Below are 15,209 nucleotides of genomic sequence, written 5' to 3' on the forward strand. Positions count from 1 at the left end.
GTAACCCATGTCTCTATCCTATATGAACCAGCTACTACTAGGAACAAGAAATGTGTTGGATATTTGGCTTTGCAAGCATTTTCCAGCAGCAAAGAAACTTTGTTTTCTGCTCCTCTGAGTGTGGGGTGTTCAAAATCCTCGGGTCTCAGCCATTCTTCCTCTCATCGCTTTCCACTGATTTTCTCTTCTTCCCTGTACACCTGCCCTGGCACCTCACCCTCTCTACTCTGCTCCAATACCCAGCCTGCTCTGGTTTATGTTTTCACTGATATACAACCCCACTGGGGTACTGCTACTTCACCTCCTGGGTCTCCCACTGCTTCTCCCACCTTGGTATGCCCATCCTGTTTTGTGCCACTTCTTTTTCACTTTCTGATCACTAAGACTTGCACACAAAATTTCCCCCGTGGCACAAAGGAAGCACCAGTCTCGAGGAGAGTTGTTGTTGTTTTTAAAAAGGAAACATGAGCTTCTGTTTGTTCAGCATGTCCACAGTCTCACTTCTGGGAGTCAACATAGTCATACTAATATATCACTGTCACCATTTGAAAAACAGCCCCAAATTTATGGCAGACGCCAAACCCTAAAATAAACATATAACAAACAGTTCTGGGAGCAGTAGAAGCAGCAAAGCCTGATTTATTACAGATGAATTATGGCTGAATTTGCTAACAAACTAAGCTCTGACCAATGCTTTTCCCTTAGCTGAAACAGATAAGACATCTATTTCACACGTGGTCTGCCTAGTGCAATTGGGGATGTGCTCATGTAAGTCTATCCCTTACTGATCCTTTGTTTTACCTAGTCACTTATCAACTTCAAACCCATTGGAAAATGGTGTATCTAAGTCCTCTAAAATTCAGCAAACCAGCTTGAAAGTCATTGGAGGAATTATCCATATATGTGTATTCTCTACACACAGAGAATAGTGGGAACAATAAATCTTAAACCTATGCAGTAAACTAGATATTTTTTCATCATTTTCCTAGCATTGACAAAACTTTCCTTTCTGAAACATGCCTATAATATCCACTGATTCTGTAGATCATACCTGAGCTATTTTTAGGTCATAGAAATATAAAATTCAAATTGTAATATGAGGGATCTGCAATACCTCAGTGAGAAATAACTGTTTATAGAGGAACGTGTCAAAGCCAGCCTTTGATGCCACTGACTGCTATTATACGTTTATGCAGCAAAGGCACACACACTCTGCTGTGGGGCACCTATATTGGAAGCTTCGAGTGTGGGGCACCTATATTGGAAGCTTCTGGGTCAAACAATTGAATGTCTTTCAACTTGGTTTTCACTTTGTTTCTTAAACATCTTAGTAAGAATATCCAATATAAAAAATTTAATGTGATTTCTCCAGACAGCAGGAGGTACATGAAAACTGATGGCACATTACCACAAGTACAGTTTACACTATGGGGAACAAACGATTCCAAAAGTCAAAGACAGTGAAGACAAAGATCTCCTAATGTGAAGGACCAGAGGTGAAAATTAGTGGGGAAATAAGAAACTGGAAAATAAACAACTGATAAATCAGAGAGTATAACACCAAATCTCTGAATAATCTACGGTAATTTCCACACCCTTCAAAACTTCAAACAGTTCTTTGAATTAATGTGGCCATGTAGAATACATATTGCTATTCCTGTAGCCCAAGTGAATACAGATTTCAACCCTAGGAAGAGCATGTTCTTTCAGGGCACTCACCAATAACTGTTTGAGTAACTGTTCTGTTTATCCTATCCTATCCTATCCTATCCTATCCTATCCTATCCTATCCTATCCTATCCTATCCTATCCTATCCTATCCCATCCCATCCCATCCCATCCCATCCCATCCTATCCTTCTTACATCATACTTATCATTGCATGTTGTCAAAATCTTTCAGCTAAATGTTACATAACATGACTCAAAACTGTTACATACAGTAATCACAAATTTGCAGCAATTATTTTATTCTCCGGAGAATGTTTTCCTGAAAATAAAAAAAAATTCCCAAATTCATATTACACTGGCTAATTTATATTTATTAAAAAATTAGGATAGTTGCACAAAATACAGAGTGAATTCTTGTGTTCCCAAAACTACAATTCAGTTACACAGAAAGTAGCTCTCGGAGTTGGGGCTGGTTTCCAGAGATAACATCCCCACAGCCATCCCTATGGACAGAAAATTTCAGATGGTAGGTTTGGTGATTTTTGTAGGTTAGACACCAGCAACTAATTTTGAACCTTTCAATTGCCTCTGTGAAACTAACCACACTGTCTTATTTGAGTGTCCATTTTCTTCTTGATTTCAAGAGGAAGTTCTGGGTGTAAACTTGACATCTAAAAATGTCTGTGGCTTTGACCGTCCACTGACTGTGAAAGGTATCTGAAACCTGCCCCTCCAGAACCAAAATGGCATTGTGTGATTTTACTCTGAAGTGACTGCCAGGGAGGAATGCCATCCACTTACACTTCAATATTTGCTGTTCCAGAGTTTCACAGTTGCGCAGTTCCTGACCCAAGGGCATTTGACCTGCGAGTCCTTATGATGCATAGCCCAAAGTGATGAGACCTTTTTGACTAGACCTCAGGGTTCCAGTGTAACAACAATGACAAAAAAAGATAGCTATGGAACTAAATAAAGACCTCAAAGATAAAATTTCTCTTTTAAGATCAGTGAAAAGATTTTATTTGAAGAAGTTATTGCCTGTTTCTGTGAATAATGAGGCTGCTGTCAGAAACCTAAGAGATATGTCCCCCCAGGCCATGGTATAAAACTAGAACCAAGTGAAAGAGACTATAATATATTAATTAGTCAGTGGACTTCCAGCTTCTCATTAACAGTCTCCACTGAAGTTTCAGTAATTCCTAAGCATTCCATAATAAAATAGAACCCACTTCAGGGATTCAAGCCACAATGGATTAATTCAGTGAACTTCTGAACCTAGTGTGAGGATTGAGTTCTAATCCTAAATCTAAGGTGGATTAAGAAGGAAAATTCCATAAACACAGAAAGGCCAAGACAAAACCAACCAACCAACCAACAAAAAAACAATGAGGCAAGGCAAATTTTTATTGTAGGTTGTTGCAAAAACTACAGGAGTTGGATTGTCTGATGCCATTAAGAGATTTTTCAAAGGAATATGATTACTACCATCTACAAATTAGTCTTTTTCGCTGAACTTCAATGAAAAGTTTCTTTTGTTCTCTTTCCTTTTTTTCTTCCTTTTGACTTAATACATATAAAATAAAGGGTTTAGTTACTGAAGAATCAAATACTTTAAATTTGTTGAGATATTCTGAAGACTCCATGTCTGTGGTCAGATGCCAGAACCCTTGGGTTTCAAATAATTTGCATCTAGGAGTGGACAAAGATTTCAGTAGTGTTATGTCAAGGCTGAAGCGTGAATGTACTAGACTTATTACCACTCTTTAGACACAAGAAGATCTACAAGTCGAGGAGCAGAGAGGCAGAGGAGGAAGTAAAAAGGAGGAGATATGCATCAGAGTACCTGACCACTATCTGCCCAAATTCTCCAACTTTAGTCTGAAGTTCTCTCCCTCAAAACAGGTCTTTCTCATGTTGATCTTCAGGAACTTTGCCAGAATTAAACTCTCTGTGTACTCTGCTTCTCTGTCAGATGTCACCAATTGACTGGGGATTGCAAAGTTACAAAGGATGGGCAGGACACACTGTGCATATGAACAACTGTGGCATAAATCTTTTTCTTCAGAAAACCAGGCTAGGATCAAATCCTTTGATATGTGTTTTCTATGGCTGCTTAGTCATGAGGAAGTGATGCAGGACAAGAAGGAGTTCTCTTTGAGAGCTACATAAATACAGTTTTCTAAGAAATTTTATAGTACATTCAACTACTGTACATTTTCCTAAAATGCCCTGTTTCTTTGAAAGAAAAAAATCAGAAAAATACTTTTCTTTTCCCAAGAGTTCCACTTTTCATCTTCAGCATGGTGTTAAAAGTTCACGAGGATAAAAAAAGACAGCAAAAGGCACAGCAAAGCAGTAAGTCTGTGCTGCTTATTCTACTAAGCAATGTTACTGTTCCAGTAGCCATCTGGCTTAACACTCCCCTATTTTGAATTTTAGCATTACAAGTTCCCAAGAAAAGAGAAGTAATTCTGAAAATTTTAACATTAAAAGCGAAAAAGTCTACACACTACAAGATTCACTAAGAATGCAATATTCGGGTAACTTTGAATTAGATTTACCATAGATTTACCATAAATTAGAGGGTTATAGAAAAATGTATTTCAGGAAAGGCTGAGTTTCTCCTTAACAAAAGATATAGCCTTTTTTTTTTTTTTTTGCTAAATTAAGTCAGGATAACCCTAGAAGGGCTCTTCATCAGTATTCTGCTGATAAAATGCTATTTATGCAAGCAGTGAAGAGCTAAGGAAATGACAAAGGTCTCAAAGAAATATAAAGAAAAAAACCTAGTGACTGTACTAGAGTTGTCCTCTCACCTGCACAATGCAAGTTTGCACATTACTTTTCTGTATCTCAGTCTCAGTGACTGGGATTTATTCAATGGATGGAAGTATGAAGATGAACAATCGCTTTCCTCAGCTCTACAGAAAGCAGCTCCACAACTGCAATGAGCAGATATCCTGCACAATGCATTGACAGTGAGGGAGGATTGAGTTTTAAGTTTAATTCTCCTGTGCCAAACAAATAAGTTGCAAAACCTTCTATAGAAGGTGAAGAATTTCTCAGTATGGGAGAAACAGAGGTTTAGGTCAGTTTATACTCAGTATCTATTCTTATTTTTGCCCATATTATAAAAGATTTTGTTAATGATCCTCTTTTAAGACCGAAAATAAAATCAAGTTAGGAACAGAACAGTACAGAGATACATCTAATAGATCATCTGGACTGCCTACTACAATTGAACATACTTCCATTATTGTGCAATATACTTCAAAGAGACAGTGTCTTACACAATAATCAATGTCTGAATTTGCAGAGGAAAGGGAAGAAATTATGCTTGATTAATAAATGTTCTTGACTGAGCAATTCAACAGAACAGGACATAGAAAGGGAAAAAGATCTTAGTATTGTGTTAGCAAGTTCACAAAAATGCAGTGAAAGTAACATCTGTGAGCCATATCAAGTAGGAGGCAGAGAAATAACAAATGAGACAGATGCAGTCAGACATGGCAAGACTCACCTGCAGGATAAATTATTCCATCTAAGCACCTCTAGCTCAGGGACCTAAAGATCTCCCATGGTCTCTAACATTTTTTAACTGGTTTGGAATCTTCCATTTCTTTTGTGGGTTGCAGCACCGTGAACATACTATATTGAGTATAATTTATATATAGCATATTGAGTATAACTCATATTGAGGATAATTTGTTTAGGATTTTTTTTTTTTGGTTAAATTTTTTTTGTGTAAAATGAAACTTCCAGGGATATTAGATACATTAATGTAAACAATTACCAGCATTTTTTTACCAGTTGAATGCAATTTTGTCAATTTGGTAAAGATGAGCAAGACTACAATAAAAGGAAAGTACAATTTTCAGAACTCCTGGAGCTCTCCCATCTTCCTCAATACAGATGATGAACTACAACCACTTGTGGTTCATTGGTTGCTTCCTGGTAATCCCATTGCACAAGCTTATCTTACATCACCTTTGGGATGACAGACAATAAAATGCACAAGCAAATATTTCCATAAATTTGGCATTCCTTTGATGAGGAATGTTTAGAAGTTCAAGATAATTCAACATTGGAAAAGCAAAGAAGAATATGTAGTTAAATTTGGACCACTGATAGACAAGGTTTGCCTGCATTCAGAACACTAATTTATAGGTATTTTATATTAAGAGCAGGTAAGCCACATTTTTTTGAGTTATCCCTTTTTCAGTGAAATCTCTGTGAAAAACCAGAAGATTCCTCCCACAGTGACTTTGAACCATAAGTATGCTGACCTTTAAAAATCAAAAACACTTTGTGGTTTTGTTCTTATCTTTTCTCTCACTGACAACTATGATAAAATTGTTGGCAGACTGTCAATATCTCAGACCACAGACTTTTAGTGAGTCACCAACTGTTTGGATACCTTGTTATTCACAGCCCAGTTTCTTCCTCAAGCCTCGAGGGACCACTGGTGTGGAAAGTGCAAGATGTTAGTTGTGATTCTGGATCTGGCACCTTTATAGTAAAGCTATCCTGCCTTGAGCCCTAAGGCAAGAGCAGCTGTATATCAAAGTGGCACTGAGTTTCACAGTTGCCATAGTGGGTATTTGACATATAAAATGCCTGTGCAGCTTTGAGGTCCCAAAATCGGGAAAGCTTTGCAGTCTCATGAGAATATTGGTTATATATTGGTTTCACCCAAAGAGTACAGGTTATTTGGAACAGAGCAACTCACTCCCTTGAAACCTTTTTTTTTTAGAGATAAATGCTTCTCCACCTCCACCTCAGTGGTTCTCAGTGTTTTTGTTATATTCTTGTAACATCAGAGGTACTGGTGAATTCTGCTGTAGCAAAGATGCCAGCCCAAATCCGTAAGCTTAGTGCTAGTTGAATTTACCTCTTGAAATCAGAGAAAAAACATTAAACCTAACTTCTTTTACCTGAGATAGGTGGTGCAGGAGGGGCCAACAGAAAAGAGACAAACATTTTGTGTTGCAATCCTCATGATGAAGCCACATCATTTCCCTGAGCTCTGGCAATGCTGCTGCAAGAGTCCTACAGGGAGAAGCATAAGGAACAGATCAAGTAAAGACTGCAGCAAAATAGTGCAGGGCTGCAGGATCCCATGTGGTGCTGGGCTGTATGAGTTGGGGATGAGGGAACGAGACAGGCTGAGCAGGCTAAGTGTCTGATGAGTGAAGGGAAGAAGATGGGAATATGGAGATTGGTTGGGTGAGATTGAGTGGTCACAGTTATGGCTCTGGTTTCCTTAGAGTTTGGCTTTGGTTTGGCTTCCTATGCAGATCTAGTAATCTGGTTGGTTTGATTTGGTTTGGTTTTTTCCCCTCAGTTTCAAATCAAGACCAGCAGCAGGTGCTTTTGTACAGCTGACTAAAAAGGCTCTCCATGTTTTTGCTTTTGACATGTATAAACGAATGTAACCAGTTATCACCATTGAGGGGGACTACAGAAGGCATTCACTAGCAAAAAACCAAGCAAAACTTTTAGTGAAAATCCACCCTTGTGAGTTTTGGATACCATATATGTGTCCATACAGTATTTGAAGTAAATTTCATCTTGTGATATTTAATATAGCCATCCCTAGCTCAGTCCCATGCTTAGTAAGAGAAAAATTAGTCAGAAGAACACTGACTTACTAAAGAAATACAATAGATCTTTCAGATCTTTGTTTCAAAGCACAGTAAGAGGTGTCAGAAAGCCCCCTTACTTGAAAGCTTCTGGCCTAAGTCCAACCACTGCAGCAGAGATAAATACATGGGTGGGGGTCACTCTTTAAAGCACTATGTTCAAAAGCAATCTTTAGCCACAACAAAGCCAACCATAACAAAGAGTTGTCCAACAAGTGTCTTTCTAATGGTCTCAAGTGGACTTTATATTATGCCTTGGTGCTAGTGCCTATTAGCTGAGCAGAATAAAGTTTCATTAAATTGGAACCTCGCTGTCTAAAAATTGTGAGCCGTTTATATGTTCCCCTGTACTTCAGATGCACTATAAAGTAGGATTCCTCTACATAGTTGATATGTAGAATGCAAATACTATGCATCTGTACACATACACAAGAAAAAACAAATCTAGTGGCTAAGTGACCCATATTAGGAGCTGTTTACTATATTGATTTCACAGATTAGAAGGTTTACTCCTTTTTGGTTTTCAGAGGCATCTAAACAGTGTGGCATATTTCGCATTGTCCATTAAATGTGATACAATAGAAAACTACTACTTGCTTAAACCTCTAACGAATTGGGACTTTAAGAACAGAAGAGCCCTAAGATGCTGAAGCACATCACTGTCTCAGGAGCACTCCACAACAGTAAGGTTGGAAGAACCTAAAAATAGTGTATACCTGTTTGAGTCTGGGATGGCTGAGGCCAGGTAAAGATGAGCAAGAGACTTTGTAATTAAACTGCAGTATAAGAAAAAGTCATCCAGTTCCCTTAGAGAAACACATTCCAGATTAGCCATCTGCTCCTGGGCTGCTTGAGGAAGCTGCTGATAAACTGAGGCCTGACTTGTAACCACCCTGAGCTGTGTGACTCCTATAGCTGTCTCCACAATGCCTATTCCTCTTTAAAACTCCATGCTGCTGTTTCTGATTCCCATGATCTGTGGAGATTGTCTAAACTCAGACCTCGGGAGGAGTTTCTTTGGTGGTGTGGGCCTCACCCACCCTTTGTGAACTGAAGTTTCAACACATCACCATTGCTGGCAAAGTCTCTGACCAGCTGTTGCACCAACAGCAGCTGGTGATCAATCACAACCCTAGAGCAGCGTGGGAGAAAGAAGGGATAGAAAAGGTTTAACTTAGCTGTCTTGCATTGACATAACTGCAGTTACCATTCTTTCAAGATTACTAGGCACATTTTTTTTTCTTTAAGTGTCTCATCTGAGGCTCTTTGCATTGTTTCTCTAACAGCTTTGAGGATATTTATGTTTCTATTAATCTTCTATTAAGACTTTTTCATCTTTCATTTTATGATCTCACATTACCTTTCCTTTGATAAAACATTCTTCTGTTAAGGTACTTCTCTGTGATATTTGGAAAGAACAGACTTTGAAACAAATTAGGCCTTGATTAGTCCCTGCCTGTTTCTCTTTTCTATCTCTTTGCCTTTCCTTAAACTTTTCAGTGAAAGCACAGATTTCAACATAAAACTTGAATTCTTGAGATTAAAGCATGCAGTGAGGCTCACTACTTTTTATCCGAAATGGGGTAGACAGCAGGTAGGATTTAGTGCATTGCCTTTTTCTCTAAATTACTATATTTATTTTTTTCTGCTCTTGTTCTGTCTCCCTGCCATATCTGTATTGAAAAGCACATTAGAAAAGAGGAAAAAGGAGAATAAAATGGATTTTCTGCCTCTCTGAGGTAATTTTTTTCCCCCATTGGTTTCTGTGAAACGATCAAAGCCATCTACTAAGATAGCTGAAAAAGGTTTAAAATGTGTTTGTACCCTGTTTTCCTGCTGCTCTGCCTGAGCCTCTTTTTCCCTTTGCCATTTACAGTATTGGTAGCTTCATTAACTAGGGGCTACAACAACCAAACCTGCCCAGATTCTCCAGGGAGAGTCCTCTCTCCCTGTCTTCGACTACCTATTTTGCTATTGCTGCACATTCAAACCAGGCCCTTTTCCAGCTAGTTTGACCTGGTCAAACAACTAAGAGCAGCTCTAACCTAATGGTATATCCTGGTGGAATGAATCCCTCCTGGGTGAATGCATCCCCATCTCACACAGAGCCTCCCCAGCCATGTCGTTGCTCACCCAGTACAGTTGCTGGAACATGGATAAAGGCCAGGATCGAGGAGACAGCTGTGGCCTTGCCCATTTGTAGCTGGTTCTTAGTCATCTGTTGGACTTATGGGTCATGCACCCTAGCCAAAAGTGGTCCCCATGCCAGTCAAATTTAAACAGAAGAAACAGTCCAGGTTTTGGAGTGTGCGCACCTTGCTCTTTGCCTCCCTCAACCCTTTTTGTCTCACCACCCAGGGACTAAAAGTTTTGCTACTGCTAACAGCAGCATCATACTTACTTCATGGAGTTGTAAAATGTCTGGCTTTTCTGTGTAGGATTTGGATGCACTTCCAAAACACTGAAGGGAAACATGCAAAGATAAGTCAGCTCAACACAGAAATCACGAGAACAGTCGTTCTCAGCCAGTGAAGGAAGCTGATAAAGCATTCAACAGTAACCTCTAGAAGTTCAGAAAATCAGTAGTAAAGAATGCTCTGCCACCACATGTACCTGTCCAGTGGATTTTCATGAAACCAAAGCGATGCTGAAAATAGAAGGACCTCCCAGCATCTTGTTTTGCACCAAGGAGGTACCCGTTCCTTTGGGGTCTGAATAAGAAATGCATAACTAGCTTATTGTATAAATAATAGAACTACTGTAAAAGGTGATATCAATAATGGATACTGTGACAGCACTTCTGATGCTGATAGCTGTAGTAGAAGGGGTAATAGCAATCTCACCTCCCTGCTGATGCTGCAACCCCCAGTCCTGGATGAGCCCCTTCATGGATCATGGCACAGTGCACACATCCCACCGGTGCCCAGGTTCATTGCTGTTGTGGTCTGTACAGCTTTTTTAGGATTTTTGTAGAAGTAAACAAATCTAGTGATGATTTCTGCTGGCAGGTAAAGGAATGTGCATGTGGGTATTTTGCTCCTTCTCAAGATAAGACAAAGCACGTAGATGGTGCTCTCCACATGTACTGCATGGGACCCACACTGAAGCATCTCTGTTACAGCTTATCAGTTGAGTTGGTCCCGCAGTCACCAAGTGGGCTGAGAGTGGTACACTCCTACACATCTCTGCTGGAACAAGCTAAGAAGAGTCATGGGATGGGCTCAGGTTATTTGTCAGTTACTCATGCTAATATACAGGTCTCTACAACCAAAGTCTGTGGTCATTCTCTGCCTAGATTTGGCTAGAAATCACTATATCCTAGTTACCAGGTCTTCTGCAGGGGCCCACTACACAGGTCCAGTGAATAACAGGAAATCTACTCTATCCCAAAACCCCACTTCCCCTGCGCACAGCAAAGAAAATGTCATATTCTGTTAAAATCAGTTAGTTACCGGAATTCTTTTAGCTGAGACAAAAAAAAAGGACTGGAAAGAAAGCTACAATCTACAATCTTGGTACATTTAAATGTTTCCTTGATTTTGTAAACAAGGTTGAATTGACAGGTAAAATAGCAATGTCCATTCTGTGTGCCCTTGAAAACAGCTGTCAAGGAAGATTAAAACCAACATTATTTCCGGTCTAAAAATAAGCTCTGAAAAGCACTGTACTGCATGTATCAGTCATGCTTTGTTCCTTTTGCACTGCTCTGGCACAAATGGGCTCTCAAACCAGCTGATAACACTGATCACCTTGGAGGGAGAGATAAAAGGAGTCTCTTCTTGAGAAGACTGAGAACTCTCCTCCCTATTACATCTTATCTGTTTGTTTTAGTTTTAGTTAAAAGTTTTTGGAGAATTTTTTCATACCATCCCATGGTTCAGAGCATGGGGGACCCCCTCTCCCAGGAACTGAGCTGAGCGAGGGAGGGACTGAGGGGGGTTCCTGAAGTGAAGCATCACAAGAACTCAGGAAATGGGATAAAATCCCCAGGGCTTCCAGAACTTTTATTGTCTTTTTCCTGGGTGTCATTGCCAAGGGAAAGAACCACCACAGCCTCCATGCTGGACACTTCAAAGAGCTCCCCTGGGTCATCCCAGCCCTACCATTGTCTCTTCACATGGTTTGCTACATCAGAACCCACACAATGTTTCCCTTTTTTAGTCATCTAGGACTTCACCTGACTGCCATGGAGAGCGGCTTGGGAGCTACATCAGTCAATTCCCTCAGGACTCTGAGATACATCTCATCAGGTCTTATAGACTTATGCACATACAGGTTCCTCAGGGGGTCATGAACCTGATCTTTACTTACACTGGGAGGGACTTTGCTCCCCAGTCCCTCTCCTGCTCTCCATCCACTTGAGGTGTGGGAAGAGAGGTTGTTCTTGAAGACTGAGGCAAAAAAGTTGTTGAGTACCTCAGTCTTCTCCTCATCCATTGTTAGCAGCTTACCAGCGCTGTTTATCAGGGGGCTACACCTTCTTTGATCTTCCTTCTCTGGTTAACATTCCTGTAGAAGCCCTTCCTGCTACTCATTGGATCTCTTGCCAAATTCAGTTTCAGCTTTGCCTTGGCCTTCCTCACTCCATCCCTGCACAGCTGAACTTCATCTCTATACTCTTCCCAGGTCATCTGTCCTTGTTTCCACTGCCTGTGCATTTGCTTCTTTCCCTGTAGTTTGACCATCAATTCCCTACACAGCCATGCTGGTCTCTTGCCTTTCTTGCCTGACTTCTTGCTCCCGCAGAGTGTTAATTTTATTGCTATTTTCATAATTTTTGCGTAGGAAAAAAAGTGCTATGAATTAAACATTATTTTGCTCCAGAGACCACTACCAATTCCACCTACAAATGTCAGTGCTCTCCTCATTTGCATCTTCTGAAAGACTGTCTGAGCACAGTGCTGGGTATTTGCAGTATTTTATGGTCACTTACAAGACCATCAGCCACCAGATTCTTGTGGACACCATGGGTCGAAAGAGAAGTAAAACCTTAAACTCACTGAAGCCCAGGACTGCTTTTACTGGTTTAGCTGTGGTCCCCCTTGAAACACACTCTGGTCAGACCCCTAGCGAGCTGCCTTGGTAGGGCTGACCCTGCACTGGGGAATGGAGGAGACTCCTGCTTCACTTTTGTCATCTGGACAAACACTACAGTTTCCTTTCTGCATGGGCTTGGCAACAGCAGGACCATTCCCTTTCACACTCCCAGAAGGTCAGTGTTAGCCTATTTAGACTTTCTCAAAGCTATTTTAATTCTACTTGTGACATTTCTACTGAGGCCACATTTGGGAAACAATTACAGAGAGCAGTGAGTCAATAATTCTGCTGTGGTGGCTGTCCCTCAGTGATGGTACAAACCCTTCCACACCACACTCAGAGCATGTGGAAATTATGTGCAGTCTTCCAGGAAGCTTTTAATTTGCTATTCACTTCCAGCAGCAGGAAAGGCTTTCTCAGATTTCCATTTTAAACACTAATTCAAATGAAGTCTGAAGATTATTGTTTTCTTATGCAAAATGAATGAATAATTAATTGTCATGGGATTTCTCTGTGTAGTTCCCATCCCTGAGGAATTTGAGCAACTGATGGAGTCCTCGAGATTGAAAACAATTCATAAACACAGGAAATGCAGTCTCTGCATGAATATTCATGATTATTCCACATCATATTCTGCCAATAATCCCACTGTTGCTACACCATGTATCCAAAGCTCATGTGATGATGATACATTTCAAATAATGCTCAAGATATAATCACCTGTAATTTCAATGGAAAAGCTGGCAACAATACACACCCAGCATGTATTATGGTAGCTGTAAGAGAGTCATTAGGATGAGATGCAAATATTTGAAATGAACAATGTAAAAATTTGGCAACTGCTAATAGAACCAGCTGAAAAAAAAATAAATGTGCAGTTACCCACAATGGAACTGTTTGAAACTATTCAGACCCTGAAAATTAAGCTCTATGTGTTATTCAGGAAATACAGCAGTGTTACCACCCATCTATTGCAACCCAGCCTCTCTCAACAGCATTCTCACTGGTACTGCCTATATAGGTGTCCCAATAGCATGCTTGTTCACCTGCCCTATCAGTTTATAATGGGTACCTTGGGATAGACCCACACTAAACTCAAGAAAAATAAAGATAGGATTAGTTTACAGTTATCTATGATCTTTCCACCCCTGCTCTTCTTTGCTGCAGTCTCCTCACTACTTTTCAGCACAGATTCCTGTACAAAAATCCTCAGTATGGAAACAGCTTGTTTAAATATGGAAAGTATTTTGTGATTCGTTGGTATCCTTGCTCTAATGTTAAAGGACATCCCCTTCTTATCTGGAAAGTGCATAACCATATTGGGTTTATTCCAGTTCCTAAAGAATATATGTATTGATAACACTTACTTAGAAGTATAGATTTGTTTCAGTGGCTTTTGCAAGATGAATGAACTCAAATTCCCAGAACACCTTGAGTGTTTCTTCCAAGCTGTAGATGCTATAAAGCAAATCCTAGGAAAGCCTTCAAAAATGCTTGAAGTTGCTTTCAGTGAAGGCTCAAATGTTTGAAAAATTTTCTCAGCAATCAGTTCCCTGATGACATAAAACCAATCTGGAAATCTCATAAGCACTGTCACTGCAAAGTCAGCAGTACAAGCCTGTGATGCCACAAAGCCAGTTCAGGATATTTTGAGGACTGCACCTCACAGTAGAAAATGAAGATGGATATATATTTTAAAAGCATCTTTAGAACTGAACAGAAACAAAATTTCCCCATCTGTTATGAAAACAGTAGCCTAACAAAGCAGAGAGATCCAAGAAGTGTCCCACCTGAAGGGAAAAACTTCCCATTTTGTAGAAACCAGGTTTTTGTAGATACAGTTTTATAGATACCAGAGAAACCAGGGAAGAAACTTCATAGAAGTCCCAAAAGTATGAAAAAGTTCTGACAACTTTTTTCACATTCACAAACATAATCAGTGACAAGACAATAATTCACAAATTCTGATATTCCTGACGAACATGATGAACCTGCTGGAATTTACTCAGCTCTGACTTTCAGAACACTGCCTTTTCACTTTGAGATTAAAACTGGATAGCTTATCAAGTAACCCAGACTGGTTTATCTGTTTCCCTCTACCCTGTTTCTTAACACATTTCTTAAAAGGCATTAAATGTACAGACTGTGAGGAATTGAAATACCAAGTACTACTACATACACCTGCAAAAATATCTCAGCGAATCTTTTGGAAAAAGGGAAATGGATCCTGGCTGAATTTCTTATGAAGCAGAATTGCAAAATGTATTTGTGTCCTATAGGAATTGCTCTCTGCTCAAGAGCCTGGTGCTCCAAATGCTGCTTTGGGGAGCCTAGGCAAGCTTAATCTGGGGAGTAGGTCACCATCTTAAGTGGTTTCCTCCCTAAGGCAGGTATCCTAAATGCAGCTATTATTCTCTTGTGGAGATTATGTTTTTTGTGAACAGGAACTTATTTTATACAGTTCACTTAAGCCTGGGAGAAGAAGCCTCACTGGTTTTGTGATCATTTCCAGAAGCAGTGTCCCTGAAGATGGCACATTTGGAGATGACATTATGTCATACTGCTGCACAGCAGCAATTGGCACTCCAGTCTATCAAAGACACTACTTGAGCAATATAAAATATTAGCCAACACCTACAAGGAGAAACAGATTTCTTTTCTATCCTGAAATACCTCTGCAGAGTACCTGTTGTATTGCATTTAATCTAATTTACTGTAGGAGACATGAACCCCCTTGCTGCAATCAAGCTATTTTTTAAAAGAGATTGGTGATTCAGCTGAGTGGTGACTAAACCACTGACAAATTTTCCCTGTCAGCTCATGTGTATAAAAAGATGCTTTGCTGGAATGTATCATCTGCA

The 15,209-nt window shown here is 39.8% G+C and overlaps 1 long non-coding RNA gene across 19 annotated transcripts in view; it reads right to left on the bottom strand.

Annotated features, from left to right (window-relative positions):
- LOC126648896 (uncharacterized) overlaps positions 1-15,209 on the bottom strand; it is a 286,520-nt gene that overhangs the window by 79,358 nt on the left and 191,953 nt on the right. For 4 of the 19 annotated variants that reach the window (XR_007630921.1, XR_007630914.1, XR_007630909.1 and 1 more), the window contains one exon: positions 6,604-6,718. The exons of the other annotated variants lie outside the window; for them this stretch is intronic. This is a non-coding gene — a long non-coding RNA (uncharacterized LOC126648896). The remainder of the gene's footprint in view (positions 1-6,603; positions 6,719-15,209) is intronic. 19 annotated transcript variants of the gene reach the window in all.

The sequence above is a fragment of the Myiozetetes cayanensis genome, unplaced genomic scaffold (assembly GCF_022539395.1).
Source record: "Myiozetetes cayanensis isolate MyiCay16 unplaced genomic scaffold, myiCay2020 scf5-8, whole genome shotgun sequence".
Classification (NCBI taxonomy): Eukaryota; Metazoa; Chordata; class Aves; order Passeriformes; family Tyrannidae; genus Myiozetetes; species Myiozetetes cayanensis.